The following is a 22366-nucleotide window of genomic DNA, read 5'->3' as shown; positions in this document are numbered from 1 at the left end:
AGTCTGGATATGTGACATTCCTCACAGCTTGTTTATCAGTTCAGCCCATGGGCTTGTTCTCAAGAGCCTTCAGACAGGGGCTTACAAACACAAAAACCCTAGACAGAAAAGTGGATGAAGAAAATTTGGTGTATATATGCAATGGAATCAATGCTTTGCTTTCCTATCAACAGTGTCCACGGTGTTCATTTTTCTCTACAATCTCACCAACATCTATTTCTTTTCTTTTTGATGAGAGCCTTCTGACAATTGTGAGATCTTTTCTCATTTTTGGTTTATGAAGTCCCTAATAATTTATAACTCTGAACATAATTTCATGTGTCATTTAGCCAACTGTATGTTTTCTACAGAAAATTGATTCAGATCTATCTATTCAGTTCCTACAGACACTTTTTTTAATTAGATTGTTTGGTCTTTTTTGTTGTTGTTTGGTGTATGACTTAGCCTTATAGTTGCATATTAACACTTGATTGGAAAATATCACTTGCAAATATATTCTCCCATTGTGTTGGTTGACTTTTCATTTTATTGATCATTTTTTCTTTAGTGTAAATCTGTTTAGAGTGATACAATCATATTTTGTTAGTTTTGCTTCTGCTTCCCTTGCCAGAGAAGACATATGTAGAATCAAATTAAGTCCAATGTCAGAGTGTACTTCTTATATTTTACACTAGGATTCTTTGTTTTCAGGTTTTATGTTTTATATGCCCAGGAGTGGGAATGCTGGTTCATATGATAAGTTTATTTCTATTATTTTAAGGAACTTCCATAGAATTTCCAAAGTGGTTGCACCAATTTTTCATTCCCACCAACAGCGTTGGAGAGTTCCATTTTCTCCACAACCTTCCAAGAATTTATTTTTTGTAGACATTTGGATGACAGCACTTCTCAGTATTGTGAGGTAAAACATAATTTTATTTTTGTCTTGCATTTGTATAATGATTAGCAATGTGAGCACGTTTTTATAGTCCTGTTTGTCATCTGTTTGTCTTGTTTAGAGAATTGCCTTCTACTCATTTTCTCTCTGAGTTGTTTGCAGTTTTTGCAATGGAGTTGTATGAACGATTTTTATATTTTAGAAATTAGCCACTTGTTGATTGCATTATTTCCAAATGTTTTCTCCCATTTGGAAGTTCATCTTTTCATTATGTTTATTTTGCTATTTAGAAGCTTTTAAGTTTAATTTGGATCTATTTGATTATTTTGCTCTTAATGTTTTCAGCTTGGAAGAGTGACATAAGAAAATTTCGCTACAATTTATGTCTTGTTTTGCCTATGTTAGTTTCCAGGTGTTTTATTGTGTCATATATTAGATTCAGATATTTAAAGCATTTTGGGCTTATATTTGTACAGTGTGAGGGAGTATTCTAATTTCATTGATTTATATGTTGCTGTCTACCTTCCTCAACATCACTTGCTGAAGACTGTCTTTTATGTATTGTATATTTTTGTTATGTTTGTCATAGTTTAATTGACCATAGGTGTGATATTTTATTACTGCCTCTGTGCTCTGTTCCAGGGATATAGATGTTTTTTGTTTTCCAGCATTGTGCTGTTTTGATTTCTGTTTTTGTAATATATTCTGAGTTCTGAGAGGGATATGGTTTATGCCTCCAAAATTGTTCTTTTTCCTCATTGTTTCTTTTGCAGTTCTGGTTCTTTTGCAGTTCCATACAAATCTGAGGACTGTTTTAAGTTCTGTGGAAAATATCATTTAGTTCGATCTGAATCACTTTATATCTGTAGACATCATTTGTAGTATGTATATTTTTGCAATATTAATTCCTCTAAAGTAAGACCTTGAGATTTCTTTCCATTTTTTTGCATCATGTTCAAATTTCTTTATCAGTGCCCTATTAATTTTATTATCTTGGATTTTTCATAGGTTTTTCATTTTTTATCTGATTTCATATGGATTTTTTAGAATACTGGAATATTTCATTGTTAGTGTAAAGGAATGTGACAGTTTTTGTATATTAATCATGAAAAATCCTACTTTGCTAAATGTCTTTATTAGTTTTAGTTGTTTTGGTGTGAAGAATCTTTAGGGTTTTCTATATAGATTATCATGTCATCTAAAATAATAACAGTTTTACTTCATTCAATCCAAGTTGAATAATATTTTTTCTTGTGCGATTGCTGTTGCTAGGACTTCCCTTAATGTGTTTAATAGAAATGGTGAGAGTGGGCATCCTTGTTTTATTCCTTAATTTGGCTTTCATTTATTCACTTTTGCATATTATGTTGTCTGTGGGTCTGTAATTAATGACTTTAGTATTGTTGAGATATATTTCCTGAATCCTACTTTGGTAAGGGTTTTTTGTTTTTATTGACTCTGCTGTTCTTGTTGTTGTTGTTGTTGCTTCTGTATTAATGAATAAAATTTGAAGTTTGTGAAATTATTTTTATCGATTTATTGGGATGACCACATCATTTTCCCTTTTTCTTTTGTTAATGTGGTGTATCAAACTGATTGATTTCATGTAATTTCAACTTCTCTTATGACCCTGCAATGAATTAAAGTTGTTCATGTTGTATGATTCATTTTTTGTATTGCTGGACTTAGTTTTCTAATACTATTTTTTTGAATTTTTGTATGTATATCAATCAAAAATATATGTTTGAAATTCTCTTTGCTTGTACTTTGTTTGTTGGCTTTGCTATCTGGGTAATGAAAGCTTCATAAAATTAATATGGCAGTTTTCCACATCTTCACTATTTTTGAATAGTTTGAAGAGTAAAATTTCTTCTTTTTAGTTTTGTACAGTTTTCCACGGGAGCTGTTTAAATCTGTTCTAATATTTAATGATTTTTTTAAATGCAGATTCTATCTTTCTTCTAGTAATCAGTTTGTTCAAATTATTTATTTCTCCTTATCCCTGTCTATTTCCAGACATTTGTATATTTCTTCTAAGTTGTCCAGTTTATTGGCAAGTAAGTTTTGACAAAATGTTCCCTTTTTTGTATATATGAGGGAACAATTGTTATTTCTCCACTTTTATTTCTGAATTTATTTCTTTGAAGCATCACTGTTTTCTTCATGATGCACTTGGCTAGAGGTTTTTTGATTTTACTTATCTTAAAAAGAAAACAAAAAACAAAATCTTTTGTTTTACTACTCTTTTGCATAGTTGTTTTTTCTTTCTAATTTATATTTACACCTGTAGTATTTAGAATCATGTTTTTTTCTTTTTTAACTTTTTTAATTGATTTTTAATAACTTTAAAAGCTGTCTCAAATTCCATTGTAGAGCACAATTTTTTAGGTTCAATGAACATATATACATGTCACATTTTTTCCCCTGTGAGCTCCCATAAGATCTTTTATATATTTCCTTGTACTATACAGTACAATCCTGATTATCTATTCTTCAATTTTGATCTCCCAGCCTATTTCTTCCCACACCCCACCCCTTGGCAACCTAAACTTTTTATTCTCGGCCTGCGAGTTTATTTCTGTTTTGTATTTATGCATTTTTGGTTGGTTTGGTTTTGTTTTTAGATTCCACACATGAGCCATCTCATATGGTATTTTTCTTTCTCTTTCTGGCTTACTTCACTTAGACTGATATTCTCCTGGACCATCCATGTTGCTGAAAATGGCATTATGTTGTCGGTTTATAAGAATGACTACTATTCCATTGTATAAATATAACACCTCTTCTTATCCAGTCAACTGTCAATGGACATTTAGGAAGTTTCCATGTCTTGGCTATTGTAAATAGTGCTGGATATGAACATTGGGGTGCAGGTGTCATCCTGAAGTAGGGTTCCTTCTGAATTTATGCCGAGGAGTGGGATTCTTGGGTTATATGGTAAGTCTATTCCAAGGCTTTTGAGGAATCTCCATCCTGTATTCCACAATGGCTGCACCAAACTGTATTGCCACCAGCAGTGAAGGATGGTTCCCTTTATTCCACAGCCTCTCCAGCATTTGTCATTTGTGGATATTTGAATGATGGCCATTCTGACTGGTGTGAGGTGATACCTCACTGTAGTTTTGATTTCCAATTCTCTGATAATCGGTGATATTGAGCGTTTTCTGATGTGATTTTTGATCATTTGTATGTCTTCGGTGGAGAATTGCTTAATTAGGTCTTCTGCCCAATTTTGGATTAGGTAGTTTATTTTTTCTTATTCAGATGGATGAACTTCTTATATACTCTGGAGGTCATGCCTTTTTCGGTTTCATATGCAAATATTTTTCCCATTCCGTAGGTTGTCCTTTTGTTTTATTTCCGGTTCCTTTACTGTGCAGAAGCTTGTAAGTTTCATTAGGTCTAATTTGTTTATTCTTACTTTTATTTCTTCTATGAGAAAATTTTCGAGACGTATGTCAGATAACGTTTTGCCTATATTTTCCTCTTAGAGCTTTATTGTATCTTGTCTTATGTTTAAGAATTTTATCTATTTTGAGTTTTTTTTTTTTGTATGGTGTTCTAGCTTCATTGGGAGTGTTCTAGCTTCATTGAATTACATCGTGCTGTCCAGTTTTCCCAACACCAGTTGCTGAATATTCTATCTCTCTTCCATTGTAATTTCTTGCCTCCTTTGTCTAAGATTAATTTGCCAAACGTTTTTGGGTTCATTTCTGGGCTCACTATTCTGTTCCATTGACCTATATGTATGTTTTTCTTCCATTACAGTGCTGTCTTGTTGACTATAGCTCTATTTTATTATCTGAATCATTAGCATAAATAAATGCCACTGATATTTGATGCATAATCTTGTAACCTGCTACCTTGCTGAATTCTTTGATCAGCTGTAGTAAATTTTGTCTGGATCTTGTAGGGTTTTCTGTTTATAGTAACATATTCTGTGCATATAGTGAGACTTTTACCTCTTCCTTTCTAATTTGCATCCCTTTTTCTTCTGTCTCTTGTTTGATTGCTGTGGATAGTACTTCCAAGACTATCTTGAGTAGGAGTCGTGATAGTGTGTATCCTTTTATTGTCCTTGATTTTAGTGGGAAGGATTTGACTTTCTCACCATTGAGTATTATGCTGGATGTAGGTTTGTTATCTATAGCTTTTATGATGTTGAGATATTTTCCCTCTATGCCCAATTGGTGGGAGTTTTTATCACACGTGTATGTTGAATTTTATCAAATGCTTTTCCTACATCAATTGAGATGATCATGTGGTTTTGGTTCTTTCTCTTGTTGATGTGCTGTATTACATTGATTGATTTGCATATGTTGAACCACCCCTGTGTACCTGGCATGATCCCCACTTGGTCATGGTTTATAATCATTTTTCTGTGTTGTTGGATTCTATTTGGTAATATTTTGGTGAGTATTTTTGCGTCTGTGTTCATCAGTGATATTGGCCTATAATTCTCTCTGTTGGTAGTGTCTTTGCGTGGTTGTTGTATCAGGGTGATTGTGGTTTCATGGAATGACTTTGGGAGTATTCCTTCCTTTTCAATCGTCTGGAGGAGTTTGTGAAGTACTGCTATGAGTTCTGCTTTTATGTTTGGTAGAATTCCACAGTGAATCCGTCTGGTCCTGGACTGTTATATGTAGGGACATTTTATTTTGCTATTTTGATTTCATTTAAAGTGCTCTGCTTTTTCCAGGGGTCAGTTATGTCTTGATTCTGTCTTGGTGGAGAGTATGATTCCAGAAGATTGTCCATCTCTTCTAGGTAATACAGTTTGGTTCAATATAATTTTCATAAATTTCTCATATGATATTTTGTATTTCTAATTTTTTGTGGTAATTTCTACATTGTCCTATCTTATTTTGGTAATTTGTGCTCTCTCGCTTTTCTTCTTTCTGAGTTTGGCCAGAGGTATGTCGATTTTACTTACTTTTTGGAAAAACCAGCTTTTGAAATTGTTGATTTTTTCCTATGGTCATTTAAATCTCTATTTTATTTATTTCCTCCCCAATATTTATGATTTCCTTCCTTCTGCTGCCTTTTGGTTTTTTTTGTTTTTCTTATTCTAATTCATTCTTCTGGTGAGATAAATTGTTTATTTGTGGTTGTATTTCTTTTTTGAGGATGGAGTGTATCACTATAAGCTCCCCTCTCAGCAATGCTTTCGCAGTGTCCCATAAATTTTGTGGGGTTTTGCTTTCATTTTCTTTTGTCTCAAGGTAGTTTTTCATTTCAGCTTTGATTTCTTCATTGACCCATTAGTTTTTTTGAAAACATATTGTTTAATCCCCATGTTTTCCTTTTGTTCTCCTCTGTTTCTCTGTGTTGATTTCTAGCTTCATGGCATTATGGTCAGTAAAGATGCTTGGGGTAATTTCTAACTTTTAAATTTGCTGAGGTTTCTTTTGTGCCCAAGTTCATCATGAATCCTGGAAAATATTCCACGTGCACTTGAAAAGGCTATATATCCTATATTGTAGGATGTGCAATGCTGTGAATTTATCCACCAAGTGCAATATTTCTACTGTATTATTTAACTTCTCTGTTGCCTAACTTATTTTCTGTCTCGATGATATGTCCAGTGATGTTAATGCAGTGTTGAAATCTCCAAATATGAATCCCCCTTTATATCTGTTAGTAATTATTTTATATACTTAGGTGCTCCTCTATTTGTTGCATGTGTATTAACGAGTGTGCTATCCCTATATTGTATCACTCCTTCAATCATTATAAAATGTCCTCCTTTATCAATATGGCCTTTGCTTTAAAGACTATTTTGTCTGAAATCAGTTCTGCAACACCTGCTTTTTGGCTTCTCAAATTATATGGAATACCCTTTTCCATCCTTTCACTCTCAATCTATATGTGTCCTACTCTCTGAAATGGGTCTCTTGTATGCAGCATATTGATGGTTCTTGCTTTATTATCCAGTCAGCCACTCTATGATTTTCAACTAGAGCATTTAGTCCATTAACATTTACAATAATTGATGATAAGCTAGTGTTTACTGCCAAATTGACCTTATATTTGCAGTTGATTTGGTATTTCCTCTTTGTTCCTTTCATCTTCCTTTTATGGTTTGGTCATTTTCCTTTGTATTATCATGAATTTTATTTAGATTTAGTGACACCCTGATAAGTTTTTGTCTTCTGGTTATCCGTTTTTATAAGTCCATTATATCATTACTATAACTGCTTTTATTAAATGGATAGTAACATGATCTCAAACCCATCCTACTGAGAACAAAAAATTTTAAAAGGAAAGACCAAAAAAAAATTCTCTATTTTCCTGCCTCCCTCTCCCACTCTCAAAGATTTGTATGTCTTGTTTTAAAATTTTGTGTATATTTTATTTGTAACTCATGAGTTATCACCTTTCCAGCTGTGAGTTTCACATTTCTGTAGCATCCTGCTGCTTTTCTTTTCAGAGAAAACATATCAATTATTCTTTTAGCATAGTTCTAGTTTTGCTGAACTTTTGAAATTTTTCTTGTCTGTGAAATTCTTTATGAATCCTTCTACCAAAAACGATAGCTTTGCTGGTTAAAGCATCCTAGGTTATAATATTTTTTTCATTCAGGACTTTGAATATATCTTGCCACTCCCTTCTGGCCTGTAGTATTTGTGTAGTGAAATCAGCTGGGAACCTTATGAGGATTCCCTTGTAACTCACTCTTTGCTAGTCTCTTGTTGTTTTTAGGATAATTTATTTATCCTTGACTCTGGCCATCATAATTATATGTCTTGGTATGGTTATAATTGGGTTCTTGCTTTTTGGGACACTCTGAGTTTCCTATATTGGATATCTGATCCCTTTTCTATGTTTGGGAAGTTCTCAGTCATGATTTCTACACAAATCTTTGCAATCACCTTTGATCTTTCTTCCCCTTCTGGGAATTTTATCATGCCAAGTTTGGCATGAATTCTATTATCCCATAGGTCCCTTATGCTTTTTTCATTTGTTTCTCATTGTTTCTCTTGTAGCTCTACTGATTGGGTGCTTTCTATTGTCCTGTCTTCTAAGTCACTAATTTGTTCCTCTGCGTTATATAGTCAGCTTTGCTACACCTTTAAATCATTCCTCATTTAAGTCAACGAGTTTACCTATTCTACTCGGCTCTTCTTTATACCTTCCATTTCATTTTTGACATATTTTATATCTCTAAACTTTATCTCTTTTATTTCCTTCAATACTTAGATCACTCCGTTTTGAAATCTTCATCTAGTAGGATATCAATTTCTATTTCACTGATCGTTCTTTCAGAGGATTTCTCTTGTTCTTTAAATTGGGAATGGTTTCTCTGCTTCTTCATCTTTCTACTACCTCTCTGGCATGGTGGTTTATGGAGTATCAGATATCTACTGTGGTCCTAAAGGTGTATATCTACCCAATGCCAATGCAATATTACAACTTAGAAAATAGAAAAAAGACAGAGAGAGATAAAGAATTTTAAAGAAAGGAGAATAAAGGTTTGAAGACGTTGTATAATGAATAATATTTAAGCAAGTGGAAGCAGCATTTTGAAAAATAATGATAATAAATATATTTTAAAAAATTACCAAGGGATTAAAATGGGGGTATATATAATTGAATAAGAAGTAAAAATTAAGAGGGTAAGAGAAAATGGAACTGGTAAAAACAGATTAAAACAAGGGGGTGGTCTTTGTCCTCCTGGAGACTGTGTACTTATAATGTGAAGTCTTTCTTTATTCATTCTGTTTTGGGAGCTCAGCTTGCTGTTCCTTGAGGCCTTCCATTGGAGCCCTCATCTCTGTTGCTCCCTGGGCTTGTCATCAATCAGATCACTCCTACACCCAACACTGGTTCAGGTGCAGCTTTATTTACTCTGGACTGGCTTGTCACTGCCCTGCCTGATGCTGCAGTCAGATGTTACAGACTGACCAGGCAGGATTGGGCATCACGCCCTCTCCCAGCACCATGGTCAGGGGCTGCATTCCAGCTCAAAATTTGAGGGGCCACCCGCCCCCTCAGGTTGCCGATCTCTCTGCTGCTCTGTGCCAATGTACTCTCTGCCTCAGTTTTGCACACAGGAAGGGGGCTCATGGAAGACTGAGGAACAGCCCTGTCCCTGATCTGGGTCAAAATCCAGCTCCTTGTTTGTCTTGGCAGACAAGTTCTCTGAAGAACCAGGACAGTAGGATCATATTTGCCTCATGCAGTCGACAGTCTCAGTCTGGCCCATGATGCTGCTATGTCCTTAGGTGTAGATGCAGGGTTTGCCCCTACTGCTGCCTGGGGGCAAAGCACCAGTGGCTATGGTGGCTGTGTCTGAGCCCCAGCTCTCTTCACCTACAGACTTTTGTGGATTTTCATATATGGGGATTGCACCCTTCCCCCCACAGGGTACATCTGCCTGGTTGTTTTATGGAGGGCCAAGGTTGTTCTGCCCTGTGCACCCACAGCCATGGCACAAAGCCCACTCCATTTCCCAGGGCCGCCACAGTGCTGCAATTCCCATCTACAACCCAGCTCGAGCAGCACGGTCCTGCCCCCAGCTTCCGGGCTGCATCTTCAGCTGGGTGTCACAGGGATTCTGTGTGCCTGTTTAACTTAGTTCTGTCAGTCAACTTATACTCTGTAAAAGTCCAAGCCTTGGAGGCTCCCGCTCCATCCTGTTGAAATCTCAGTTGGAGAGGGGAGACACAGTGAATGAGCACCAATCCTTCTTAGCTGCTCCCTCCCCGTGGGATCTGTCCCACTCTGTTTTGCCTTTTCTTCTTTTTTCTTCCTTTTCTCATACCAGATTTTTTGCTTCTTTATCTATTGAAGAACACAATGTTCTGTCAGAGTTCTTCAGGTTCTCTGGTTAGCTGAGTGGGTCTATGGATGTGTGTCTTGGTGCATTTGTTTGAAAGGGCGAGCTACAAGCTTCTTTCTCCTCCACCATCTTTTCCTCTCCTAAAGAAAGTCTCACTTTATGGTGGAAGATAAACATAGTCTGAAAAAATGGAAAAGATATTCCATGGAATTTACAAGAAAGTGCAGACTGCAATGCTCAACTGATACAAAATATGTTTTAAAATAAGAGCCAAAATGAGAAAAATTATGAGATTATATAAAGAAAAAGAGATCAATATAAAAATACGGTATTACCTTCATTATATTATATATGGACCCAACACCATAGATCCTAAATATGAAAAGAAATTTTAGTAGACATGAAAGAATCAATTCATTATAAAACAATAAGAGTAGATGAGTTTAACACCTCTATATTCTGATGGCCAGATCATCCAGAAAGAATATCTGTAAGGAGACAGAGGTTTTAATACCATATTAGATCATTTGAACCTAAGTGAGCTATTGGACACTGCATCACAAAAGCAGAACACTTAAACATTTCAAGTGTGCCCAGGATGTTATCTAAGGAATTAACCACATATTATGTCATGAAATGAGCCTCAGGGACTTTAAGCAAATATAGGTTACAGCAAGTAGTTTTTCTTACACTAAAGTATGATACTGTGCATCAACTCTAGAAAGAAGAATAGGAAAAGAACAAACATGAAGTCCAAGAACATCCTTTAAATAAATAAATTTGAAAATTGTCAATGATGAAATAAAAGTGGTGATGAAATCAAAGAGGTAATAAAATCATACCTGGAGACAAATTACAATGAAAACACAGCTTCATAAAATGTATGGGATGAAGCAAATACAAATCTAAGAGGGAAGATGAGAACAAATCAGGACTCCTACAAGGAAGAAAAAAACCTCATAGAAAGGACCAAGCATACCACACAAAATAACAAGAAATAAGAACAAACAAAACCAAAAGGCAGTAGAATGAGAAATCTTTAATGATTATGTTGAAAATAAATAAAATAAAAGTTGAAAAATAAATTACAAATCATAAAATCAACAGCTTTAATTTTTCTTAAAAATATTAACAAACAGGTAAGCATTTAGCCAGGGTTATTAAGAAATACAGAGATTGGACCCTAACAATATAAGAAATGAAACAGTAGAAATAACATCTGATATTACAGAAACACAAAAAAATGATTATGAAAGCACTATGAGCTGTTATATGCAACCAACTGGACGACCTAAAAGAAATGGACAAATTTCTTGAAATGTACAGTTGCCAACACACTGAATTAAAAGAAATCTGAAAACTTTTAAAGAGCTAACAGTATAAGTTAAATAAAATCTATAATTTAAAAACAACCCTATAATAAAATGCCTAGATGCCTTCATTAAAACCACTTTCCCCCAACTATTTCAAAAAATGAAGGGGGAAGGAAAATTCCCAAATTTATTCTATGAGGCCACCATTACCGTGATAACAAAACCAGTCAAAGACACTAAAAAAAAAGAAAATGAAAATGAAAATCCAATATTCTTGATGAATATACATTTAAAAATCCTCGAAATAGTCCAACAAATGAATCCAGCAATACATATAAAGGATTATACACGATGATCAGTTGGATTCCTTCCAGAGTCACAAGGTTGGTTCAACATACACAAGTCAATCAACATGACACATATCTAATAAAGGAAGGACAAAATTCACAAGACAATGTCAATACACAAAGAAAAATCATTTGAAACATTCAACATGCTTTCATCATCAGAACTCTCATGAAAGTGAGTACAATGGGAACATCTCTCAACATACTAAAGGCCATTTATAACTATTTATAATAGGGGAAATGCTGAAAGCCTTCTGGGTAAATTCGGGAAAAATACAAGGATTGCTACTCTCAGCACTTGTGTTCAATAGTAATAGAAGAAAGGAAAAGAAAAAGAAATAAAAGAAATGCAAAATGGAAAAAAGAGTCAAAATTGTCACCATTACAGATGGCATAACAATCTACATAGAGAGTCCTAAGGGCTCCACATTGACTATTATGAACAATAAATAATTTCATCAAAGAAGCAGGGTACAAGATAAATGTAAAGAAGTCTCTTGCATTTCTACATATTAATCATGAGATACTATACAATGGACGTTGAAAGCAATAATAATTAATACCCCATGCCCCCGTATATCTTGGAATAAATGTAACCACATATGTGAAAGACCTAAACACTGAAAATAATAAAACATTGACAAAGAAATTAAAAATGATTCAAAGAAATGGAAAGATGTCTTGTGCTCTTGGATTGAAAGAGTTTATGTTGTTAACATGGCCATACTACACAAAGAATCCTACAGATTTAGTGCAATTCCTGTTATGAAGTTGTAGTATTTTCCACACAACAAGAAAATAAATAATTCTAACTTTTACATGAAACTATTAAAAACTGCCTAAATGATCTTGAGAAAAAACAACAGTGCTGGAGGTATAACCCTCCCAGATACTTTACTATACTACAAAGCTACAGTAATAAAAACAGCATGGCATTGGCACAGAAATATAATCAATAAAAACAGATAGCCTAGTAGTAATTCCACACAACTATGAGCAATGAATCTATGATAAAAGAGGCATGAGTACACAATGGAGAAAAGACTGTCTCGTCAATGGATGGTGTTTTGAAAGCTGGACATCTACATGTAATACAGTGAAATGAGAGCATTCCCTGACGTCATATACTGAAATAAACTCCAAGCGTATTAAGGACCTAAATTTAAGACCTGATACTATAAAACTGCTAGAAGGGATTATAGGTGATACGCTATTGGATATATATCATAGGAATATTTTCTTATTTCAGTCTCCTAAGGCAAACGAAACAAAAGCATAAATAAGCAAATGGGACCTAAAGAAACTTGAAAATTTCTGCACAGCTAAGGACACTATAAGTGAAATGGAAAGACTGCCCATGTAATTGGAGAACATATTTGCAAACAATGCAAGTGACCAGGGGTTAATAGATGTAGGTTAATAGATGTAACATGGATTTAGGTTACACAATGCAAGGTAAAAAACAAAAACAAGAGCAGAGTACCTGAGTTAATAATTTTCCAAAGAAAACATACATATGAGTAACAGGCAAGTGATAAAATTGCTCAACATTACTAATTATTAGATAATTGCAAATCAAAACCACAATGAGTTATGACTTAAAAGTGGTCAAATGGATATTATCAAAAAGTCTACAAATAGAAAGTATTGGAGACGATGTGGAGGTAACAAATCTCTTGTATACTCTTGGTAGGGATGTAAATTGTAAGAAATTGTATTGAAAGCAGTATTCAGATTTGTTTAAAAACTAAAAAGTTAACTACCATATGATCCAGTAATACCTCTCCTAGAAAAAATCTGGGGATAGTAACCTAAATTGAGTAGAATGAATATTCACACCAGCACTGTTTATAATATGCAAGACAGGGAAGCAATCCAAGGCTCCACAGTAGACTATGGACTTAAAAAGTTATGATGTTTCCATAAATATACAATGGAATATTACTCAGCCATGAAAAAGTATAACACATTGCTATTTCAGCATCATGGATGGACCTAGTAATTATTGTGCTTAATGAAGTAACATAAACAAAGACAAAATTATATAATATAATTTATATGTGGATTCTAAAGAATAACAAATATCTGTGTACATCTATATATAGCTGTCTATTGATAGATGACAGATAAATAGATAGAAGGATAATACATGATAGATAAATAGATAGATAGATAGATAGATAGATAGATAGATAGATAGAAAAATAGATATAGACATGATGGAGAGGTAAAGAGATTAGATAGACAAGACTTAAGCCGACAAAAAGAAATGGGAAAAAAATTTATGTTTACCAAAGGGAAGGGAAAGAGAATTGAATAGTAGAACATTGACAGATACAAACTAGTATACATAAAGGAGAGAAGCAACAATGATAATCTGTATAGATCATGGAATTATACACAATAGCTTAAAATAAGTGTATGTTACAATCATTGCAATAATTCATAATGCAATATAATCTACAAAGTTGTTAGAATAACTATGCTGTACATCTGAAACTATACAATATAGTACATCTACTGTACTTCATTGAAAAAAATCTCATCTATAATTTAGTCCTTTTTCCACTGATAGCAGCTTCCTTTAAAATTGTTTTATTTTTACTCTTTACCTTTTATGATTACTGACTCAAATTATTTCTTTTACTGTTGTAAACAGGTCATCGGTTTGAAGTAGCTATATTTATTGCCCCTGATTTCCTATTTTTCACTCTTTAACTCATATAGTATAGAAGCATTTAAAAACATACCCAAAGAAACAGTTGCAACTTTCTCGTGGTATCTCCTTAGCATTTTTTTCAATGTTTTGCATATATTTGTCATTTAATATTTCTAAGAAAATTTCTTTTCTACACCTCTTATTAGGTGTTTCTTTTTTTTTATCACATTGAGGATTTGTTTGTCAGGTAAATTCTTTATTTTCACTTTATAAATAAGACAGCTGAAATGTCAGAACATAAATAGATAAAATAATGATTAAAAATAGAAACATTCAATCAAAATAAATAATGGCTTTTGAAAGATAAATAAAATTGATAAACTTTAAACAGACTCATGAGAATAAAAGAGTACAGATTAATAAGCTCAGAAGTAAATGAAAAGTTACCTCTTATATCAAAGAAATCCAAAGCATCATATGAAGATACAACAAATTATATGTAAATAAAATGGAAACCCTAGAAGAAATATACAATTTCTGAGAAAGACATAATCTCTACGATGGAATGAAAAATAGAAAATAGGAACAGATTAGCACTAATGAAATTGAATAAGTAATTAAACAAATTCTCCCAAGAAACAACATTCCAAGCCTAGACAGCTTCACAGGTGAATTCTGCCAAACATTTAGAGAAGAGCTATCACCTATACTTCCCAGAGAATTCCAAAAATTTTCTGAGGATGGAAGGCTTCCTATCCCACATTTCTCTATCGCACTACTACTAAAACTGGAACAAAAACCTCAAAAAATTTCAGGTTAAATACTACTGATAATCATAGATGCAAAAATCATCACTGAAATGTTAGCAAAAAAAATACATGAACAAGTTTATATATTATGATTAAGTCCATTTTAATCCAGGGATGCAAAAGTGATTCATTACCTACAAATTATTCAGTATGATACACCACAGTAACAAATTAAAGAATAAAAAATATATAGTCACATCAAAAGAGTCATAAAATGTTTTGACAATTCATTAACAATTTAAGATTAAATTTCTCTCCTCAAATTGTGCATGAGGAAACATACCTCAACACAGTTAAGGTCATATAAGACAAGAACTCAGCTAACATGACACTCACTGATTAAAAGCTGAAAGCATCTCCTGTAAGAGCAGGAAGAAGACAAGAATGCTCACTCTTACCACTTTTATTCAGTATAGTATAGGAATACCTAACCATAGCTATCCAAAATAAATGGAAATATATTATAGCTAATTAAGAATAGGAGTAAAAGTATCTGTTTGCAGATGGCATACTTTAAACAGAAATTCTATAGATGTCACCTCAAAATTACTAGGGCTTATCAATGCATTTGGTAAAATTTCAGAATGTAAAATTAACATACAGAAATCTTGCATTTCTTCACACTAAAAACAAGCTAACAGAGAAAGTGAGGGAACTGTCCATTTACAGTTGCATTACAGAAAATAAATCAAAAATTATATCAAACCAAGTAGGTAAAAGACCTGTACACAGAAAACTATAAAATATTTATAACAGAAATTGAAGATAATGCAAACAGATAAAAGGATACACTGTGTTCGTAGATGAGGAAAGTAATATTGTTTAAATGACAGTACTAGCCAAGAAAATACACAAGTTAAATTCAGTGCCTATCAAAATACCAAGTGTATTTTCAGAATTTACAGTAAATAATTGTAAAATTTACATGTAAACACAAAAGAGTTGAAATCACTAAAAAAAAGCACAGAAAAGAAAAGAAACATAAACACAAACAACTTTGACAAAGAACAAAGAGGATGTATCAATTCCCCTGGTTTAAAACTATAATACAAAACTACAGTGATAAAAAGAATATGGTAGTCAGACAGAACAAAGAAAATAGTGGAACACAAAGAATGACTGAAAATGAAATCAGACAGTTATGGTCATTTTGTACATTACAAATATGAACATACAGTGGGGGAAAGGTAATAAACAGGCATATGAATCCAGTCAACATCACTAACCATCAGAAAAATGCAAGTCCAAAACACAATAAGATTTTATGTCAGTACTGTCAGAATGAATATTATCAAAAACATAACAAATAAAAGTGTTGGTGAGGATGTAAGAAAAACAACCCTGATGCACTGCTGGAGTGAATGCAAATTTGTGCTGCCACTGTGGAAATCAGTATGCAGTTTTATCTAAAAATTTAAAATGAAATATAATCCAACATTTCCATATCAGTATACTTATTCCAAGAAAATAAAGAGACAAACTAGAAAAGATAAATTCAAACCTATATTCACTGCAGCATTGTTTACAATAGAGAGGATATAGAAGCAAATTAATTGTTCATCAATAGATGATAGAAAAATAAAATGTGTGTTTATAGTATATATATCTACAAATCTATATTTTCTATTTTTATATTTCATTGATTTATCTGAATTTATATATTTATATATATGCACACACACAGATAAAAATACAATGGGTTATTACTCAGCTATAAGAAGAATAAGTTCTCCATTTGCAACAAAAGGGTAGCTCAAGAGGGTAATATGCTAAGTGAAAAGAGTCAGAAAGAGAATGACAAATGCTGCATGATTTTACTCATATTTGGAATTTAAAAGAAATGAACATAACACAACAGAAAAGGAGATACAGATATACAAAGAAAAAGGTTGTTCCCAATAAGGAGGGACTTGGTGTGAGGAAAAAGAAATATTTGACTAAAATTAAGAGAGAAAATTTTCCAGTTGCAAATTAAATGAATCAGGGGCAAGAAATGTGCTCTATGGGGAATAGTAAATAACTATGAAATATCTTTAAGGAGCAACATATCATAACTAGATATATTCTGGTGATCAGTTTGAAATGTACTAAAAATAGCAAACAGTACATTGTGTAAGAGGAACTAACGCAGTTTATACATTAAAGTACAGTTCAAAAAGAAAAATAATTATAGAAAAAAATTAGATTTGTAGTTAACAGAGGCAGGGTTTGGAAAAGGAGAATTTGATTAATGCAGTCAAAAGCTACAAACCACCAGCCTTAAAATGAATGTATCCTTGGGATGCCCCATAGTAACATGAAAATTACAGTTAATACTACTTTATGTTATATATGAATGTTGTTAAGGGAGTATACCATAAGTTTTCTCATCACAACCAAAAGGCAAATTGTATCTCTTTAATATTGTATCTAAATTAGATAATGAATTCTCCCTAAAGTTGCTATGATATTTATTTCATGATAGTTGTAAATCAAATCACTATCCTGTGCACCTAAAATTACACAATATTCTACACAAATTATATCTCAATAGAAGCGGAAGGAAAAATGGAAATTCAATATTCACTTATTCCCATGTCATTTCTCATGATTGTTTCTGCAGCAAGTAAACTTGAGTCATGATATACTTATCCTAGGTAAACATACTAATAAATAAGTGATTCTAATAAATTATACATAAAGATACTAATAAAATTAGTGTTTTACCATGCCTTAAACTTTCTTCATGTTAACAGCCCACTGATTCTGTAGGCATCAAAATTTTACTCTGTGTATTCATCCGAGAATAGGGAATGGATACAAATTTAAAACTGGCTGCTCTTGCTGTGTGTGATAAAGTTCACTGTCTCTGACCGATGTTCTCATCTCCCCAACAGCATCTGTAAGTAATGAACATGCTAGGTTTCTAAAAATCTCAGCATGGTAAAATCTCATAACTCCTACAATTCTTAACTGTTTTGCAATGGGATTGCAATACTGACAAAGACTTGATTTTGGATAACAATGTGGTGTTTTCTCATGGTTGCATTAGGGGATGTGAGGATAATCCCTGAGATCCACAACAAACAATCTTGCTCAAGTACTGGGCAAAGAAGTGTAAAAGTTCTGCATCATCAGGACTGAGGACTGCTTTCAAAATGATGACTGTGCTCACTGTTCTCCAGGAAGTTCAATGGAAGGAAGTTTATTGCAATTTCTAGATGAACGGGAATAATTCAGTGTGTCAGTCTCTATAACTTAGCCAAGGGGTGATAAAAGCCAAAATAAGTTGTGTCAACAATGAGAATTAGAAGAAAAAATATATTAGACATAAGCTTAAATTATAAAGGAGACACAGTGCTGTGCTGGGCTCTGGGGACTGGAGAATTTACATGCCTCAGTCCAATTCAAGGGTTCAGTGGCTTGGCCCTAACATCAGCTCGGAATTGAATGAACAGGTAACAATTAGTAAACTGGGAGAAATATAATTTACCTCTCCCTGATTGGAATAAAATCTGGTTGCTCAATGAAATTCTTAATTCACAGAGATTCGCCAGATGCAGAAAAATAATTCACTGATGACTCAACTAAAAAATTAGTTACTGCTTAACAATCCATCTTCACACACACACACAGAGGAAGAAAAATTTGTAGTATTTAGTGGGAAGAGTTCTGTGGACAGAGCTCAGAGAATAGTTTTCAAAGCACCAGCCAACTTTTGTACTTTTTCAAATAGTCTAGGTTTTCCCAGGTAGAAAACTACAGATGGACAAACAAACAATATTCTTCTTTAGGATATCTAATTTTAAAAGTAAACTGTAGCTTTTGACTTATCATAATAGAACCTTGTTAAGATGATCACGGTAAGACCTTTTGTCTGATAAGAGAGCTGGAAAATAGCTGCTGAACCAGCCCAACTGAACCCCAGACTGCTAATGTAAGCAGCAACATAGCCACCATCAGAGTTGAGCTGACAAATTTAAAACCTTGATATTTCTGTTGTAGGAACAACCACTAATGTCCAGACACAGATCTCCGTCTGCAACTGTTCTCGATTCTTCTCTTGGTAAAGCACATATTGATGGGATGTTGCAAGAGTTTATCCTGTCCCATTTGCCCTTTCTCCAGATTATCAAAGTCTTTCTTCACAACTGGTGATATATTTTCTGGACTCAATGTTGCCATTCCAGTCTTATCAGGTGACACTGGCTGCATGATTATGAGCAGAAGCCTTAAGCTTCCTGAACTTGCCTACAATTTTTCCAGCATTTCAGGGCATTTCACATTCTGTAAATTCTTTACATTTTATTTTCAATTAATGAGAAATAGTCAAAGAATTCCATGAATATTTTATATTTCCTAATATCTGCAGTAATTTGGTACTCATGCAGTTAGACAAATTTTAATTCCACCACCCTCACCTCTTTCTATTCCACACAATTTTGATTGCAATTTGGTTACTGAATACAATCACCCCAACCAAGGGTCTAGTACCTCTTAGATACTTCCTGTGTGAAGGTTACAAGGAGCACAAGTTATGGGGGGTGCATAAACCTACATTAAATGTTTGCAATAGCACTTTCTATTCTGGACAAAGCTCTGATTCTAAGAAGTTAATTAATTAGAAGGCAGTATAGTTATTATTATGGGGAAAAGAATCAGCTATTTTGGGGAGTGTGGGTGATGAAGAGAAAGGAAATTATCCAGCAATTGAGTATGGAATGCTTTAGGCATCTGGAGGCATGAATTAAGAAGAAAATTATACTTTGTCTCCTGTACCTACCTCCACTGTCTTGTGTGACTAGTACATGGGCTATTAAAAGAGCTAGTTTGTGGTGAAGAGTATAGACCATAACGAGATAGTTTGAAAGCCATGAGAGTTTTGTTGTTTCAGGAAAGTAGATTTTGCTTAAAGTCAACATGTATTTTTCATTCACTAAATAGTAAAATGCTTCCTGTGTCATGTGCTGTGCATACTATGCTGGTATCCAAGTTAGACAAGTGAAGGGGGATAGACAGAAAATATCTGGAGGAGGTGGTTTCTGTGCTGAGATGGGGATAGTCTAAATAGGTAAAAGGAGGACAACCAAAGTCCAAGTGTGAGCTGGGGTAAAAGTGTTGAGATTGGAGCTAACATTGTTGACAAGCATTTGCCTGGATGTATCTTCAGATACAGTGAAACATAAAGATATTCCAAGGTAGTCAAATGCCAGATTTATAAAGAAATGACTAAACTAAGTTGAGTTTGTGGGCTTAGATTTGGAAAGGCATTAAGTGCCACCCTGAGGACATAAGCTTGTCTTTGGCTGGAACATAAAAGCAACATAAAGTATTGACTAGAAAATATAGGGTAGACTCTTAGGACAGGAAATGAAAGCACCAATTGGAATGCTTTGACAACAGCACAAATAAGACCATAGATAAAATTACTTCTTAAATTCTACCACATCCTGAATGTGCCATCTGAGACTATATAACGTGATCTTTATGATTCCAGGGATGACATAATAGAGACCATGATCCCTGGGCCGGTTCCTACATTTATCTTCTATTCCAACCAATGTTAACTTAACACTTTTAATACTTTCCAGGATGAACCAGAAACCACTTAAAACTATTCCATCTCTCCATGTTTTTGTCATTCTCCAAATTCTTCCATTTTCTCTTCTTCCTTACAAGAAATTATTTAAATTAACTCCCATATTGTTCCATCAAATGATCATATTAATCAAATATCTACTTTTTTCTAATAATGGTAACTTTGTCTCCCATTTAACTCTTAACTCTGTTTTAAAAAATAAGGTAAATACAGGTACAACACTATGTTTACTGTTCAAATAAGAAAATAGCAGATATTTGTCGACATTTGCCAACATCAATTGTAATCTTTGTTATCCTGTATAATCTGGTAGTCCTCTGGTAGATCAGTTGTAATTAAGATGACATTCATAAACTGAAGATGTCTGATGAGTTTGCCTTGAAAGAGAGGTAGCTGATGTATCAGCTATCACTTGCACTGGAAAATGTGGGTTCATCCCTGCTTGAAGTTTAGAAAAGTGACCTTCAATGGCAGATAGGTTGTGATATCTATTTGGAAAAACAGAAGGCTCCACCATCTGTCCAAATTAATTCCTTTTTGGGAGACAAGATGCTGTACTGAGAGGTAGAAGTTCTAGTTGAAATGAAGTTCACAACACGGCCATTTGCTTCAGTGTAGCTGCTTTGAGAGTGCCCATGGGGAGTGGTCAACTGATTTAAAATACCACGTTGATCCACTGCAATTTCTCCTGGTGGTCTAAATGAAATTGATGATGGAGGAGAAAAATCACATCTAAATGTGGTATTTGTATCACCAATTATGTGGCTAGTAGAGGGCTTTCTTATTAGAGTCATGTTTAAATTTGCAGAGGTAAAAATGCACTTTCTCCACTAGTGTCAGCCACAAAACCAGAATTATGAATACCCACATTACCCACTGCTATATATTGCTTCTTGTTGAAATCTTCAGCCTATTGAGATACCAGAGGGGTATGTTTAATCCCAACCCTTCTTTTTATTCTCACTAAAATCTGGGGACAGCCTCGTTTAAAATTTGGATTATGGTAGAACTGCAGTTACAACCAAAGGAGAAACATTTTAGTAATAATTTGAACCAAAATGCAACACTAAAAAAGCCTGAACTATATAACCTCAGATTTCACGTTTACACTGCAAAGATAATATCATCAAATATGAAGAATGCTGACGATATTTTGAAGTTCCTTATTTGGAAAATACACATTTACATATTATAGTCATTAAATTTAAAAAGTTAGCATTTACAGTAACGGTGAATGCCTCTTTTCAAAAGCAGCTTTAATACCTTTATATAGATTTCTGGAAAGATTCATAGTTGCAAGCAAAGTTTCTTATAATCGGAACACTTAATGCACTGTCCTCATTCTTTAGAAAAATAAAGGATTTTAGCCTTAGTAGTTTTATACAATTTTCAAAATTAACTGTAAATTTATATTACCATAGATTGATGTACAAAATAAACTTTTATATATAAGTTACCAAGTGGTAACTAAAGTTTCTGAATACCTTGCTTAAAACAGAGACATTTTTTCCTTCTGCCAGAAAGTCTGCTAGACAAGCAGATCTTTGAAAATTCTGCCACACTTTACTAAACCCGTAAAGTTTAAGCTGTCTAACTGAACTTTTCATACTTCAAGTTTCAAATATTCTGAAAGGGGTCTTTCTTTCCAAAACTTCCTTCTTAAAGACATCTTCATCAATCACTATGGAAGTTCCATTATTATCCCACCAGATGGATTTAAACTGGTAACTCCCAGCCATTTTCCAGAATTTTCCTGGAAATGTCAGAGAACGAAAATAATTATCGTCATCTGGTCCAGAGAAACAATGTGTGTAACATGGCGTTTTTATCAAGGATTCTTCAGACAAATTCTGAGAAGCATTTTCTTCAATAATAGACCTCAAGTCCAAGTCCTCAGAGAATGTTTGATCACACAATAGAGATCTACCAGAATTTCCTGAACCAGTTGCTCCAAATTTATGAGACGCATCTTGAATTTCTGAGGAAACATGTGCCATTTAA

Source organism: Vicugna pacos, unplaced genomic scaffold (assembly GCF_048564905.1).
Source record: "Vicugna pacos unplaced genomic scaffold, VicPac4 scaffold_17, whole genome shotgun sequence".
In the NCBI taxonomy this organism is placed as follows: domain Eukaryota; kingdom Metazoa; phylum Chordata; class Mammalia; order Artiodactyla; family Camelidae; genus Vicugna; species Vicugna pacos.
This window is presented reverse-complemented; position numbering follows the sequence as displayed.